General features: G+C 48.9%; 1 protein-coding gene across 13 annotated transcripts in view; it reads right to left on the reverse strand.

The window, feature by feature from the left end:
* The window catches only part of LOC113814045 (regulator of G-protein signaling 9), a 451560-nt gene that overhangs the window by 109935 nt on the left and 339125 nt on the right, over positions 1-2500 (reverse strand). The gene's annotated exons all lie outside the window — the stretch shown is intronic.

The raw sequence follows: 2500 nt of genomic DNA on the forward strand, positions 1-2500 counted from the left end.
GAGGTATCGCTCTCCCGTGCTCTTCTAATCGTTCACTCTCGCTGCCTTATCTAAAGTACGTGCAAACACACTCACACATAAACACATACCCCCCCCCCCACACAACAAATTGCCGAGCACACAGACACATTTAAAGACGAAACACAAATGCAAATATGCAAATACACAAATTCAAAGACACACATTAAACACACATTTAAAGACGAAACACAAATGCAAATACACAAATTCAAACACACACAATAAACAAACTATGAGTCTAAAAATAGTTTTCTGTATGTAATAAGAAAGCATGATAGATTCACCGCAGAGGAATGTACAATCATTTCAAATAATTCTTGTTATATATGTATAAACAAACTCCTCAGTTTCGCCGTGTACTAAACTGCAATCCACAAAGCACAGTGTCATCCGCCCTTTACAGGTGTCGCCCTGCAGTAATCCATACAGCAGCGTTTAATTCCCGAGCCATAGCAATTCCCCCTCCGACGTCTGACTTTTAATAATGACGCAATGTTTCATGTAAGACTGCCATGCCATACATCGCCCTGTGTGCTTTTAATATCATCAGTCATTTCCCTGGCGCATAACACAGCAATAGCAAACAGGGAGATGAGATTTCACGTCGTTGTGTTTGTTGCATATTTTTTTATATGTATTCTAGAAATCGATTTAATGCTTTTGTTTAAGTGCGAATCTCCAGCCGGGCAAGTGTAGTTGGCCGACGTCACTTGACGTGAATTACTTAAAATGAAAGAGAAATGCACACATAAACGCAAAACATGTGCGAGGGGTTTTGGTACAGCGTGCAACGAGGAATATGAATTGCGGGACAAAGTATTGTTATTCTTTATTCCAAAAGCGCTGCGAGCGACCAATAAATCACTGCCGTACGGATAAAAGCAGGTAGGCCAAAAATTCCCCCCGGACATTTCTGGTCGCTCAAAACTCCCGTGAGTGCGTGTGCATTTCACATGAGCTCGTGTGTTTTGCATGGACGTTTGCTTTTTTCTCTCTTTTTTTTGACGAGAGGGAAGGCCAGCGCTCTCCCCCTCCACAAATGCAGTTAATACGTAATCTGATAAATACGAAACAAACTCACATACATAAATCAATCCACCAGCGGGGGAACTTGATAGCCCAGCACGCGGGAAAAGCGAGTCATGTCTCCACTGTCCGCTAACTTTTTTCTCTTTGGCTTCGTCATTAAAAGCAAGGTCTCCTCCTCCTCCTTCCCTGACCTTCATATATATATATGTGTGTGTGTGTGTGTGTGTGTGTGTGTGTGTGTGTGTGTGTGTACGTGTGTGTACGCACAGTCCGTTATTTGAATTGTTTTGCGCACCATCTTCGCCAGAACAGGTATATTGTGTTCAATTTATCCTCTTCTGCCCTGATCGTGTCCCTAGGTGCCATTTTTTTTACTTATTTCTGAAGCATTTTGACCTTGCCGGCCTTCCCATCGACGTCTACCCCTACAGAGTTGTTCCTCCTGTCTCCCCCCCACCCCCCATCCCCTCCCCCTCTTCCTCTATTTCATTTCCTTGGTCTCGTAATCTCGTCTTTCCGGAGACAATCCTGCTCTTTCCTCTCCTTTTATTTGGTTTTGCCTCCTCACCCCGTTTTTATTTCTTTCTCGTGGGACATAACTATCCCATTTCTTTTTCTTCTACTTTATCTTATCCATCTCCACTTACTTCTTCCCTTCCTTCTCCATCTCCTTTTCTTTTTCTTTCGCCTTCGACTTTTCCTTCTTCTTCTTCTTCTCCTCCTCCTCCCCCTCCTCCTCCCCCATCCTCTCCTCCCTCCACCCCCTCCTTCACCTCCACCCCTCCTCCTCCTCCAACCCTTCCTCCTCCTCCACCCCTCCTCCTCTTCCACCCCCTCCTCCTTCTCCACCCCTCCTCCTCTTCCACCCCCTCCTCCTTCTCCACCCCTCCTCCTCTTCCACCCCCTCCTCCTTCTCCACCTCTCCTCCTCTTCCACCCCCTCCTCCTTCTCCACCCCTCCTCCTCTTCCACCCCCTCCTCCTTCTCCACCCCCACCTTCACCTCCAAAAATCCAGAAAAGGAGTGAGGCCGTATCGTCATCCCGATTCCTAGCGTGTGTGCATGACACCTTTCACCTCCACCCCTCCTCCTCCTTCACTCCTCCACCTCCCCCACTCCCTCCTCCTTCTCCATCCCTCCTTCTCCCTTCTTCACCCCTCCTCCTCTTCCACCCCCTCCTGTTTCTCCATCCTTCCTCCTCCACCCCTCCTCCTCCTCCACCCCTTCCTCCTCCTCCACCCCTCCTCGTCCTCCAACCCTTCCTCCTCCTCCACCCTCCTCCTCCTCCAACCCTTCCTCCTCCTCCACCCCTCCTCCTCTTCCACCCCCTCCTCCTTCTTCACCCCTCCTCCTCTTCCACCCCCTCCTGCTTCTCCATCCTTCCTCCACCCCTCTTCCTCCTCCACTCCTCCTCCTTCTCCACCCCCTCCTCCTTCTCCATCCCTCCTCCT

Source organism: Penaeus vannamei, chromosome 12 (genome assembly GCF_042767895.1).
Source record: "Penaeus vannamei isolate JL-2024 chromosome 12, ASM4276789v1, whole genome shotgun sequence".
In the NCBI taxonomy this organism is placed as follows: Eukaryota; Metazoa; Arthropoda; class Malacostraca; order Decapoda; family Penaeidae; genus Penaeus; species Penaeus vannamei.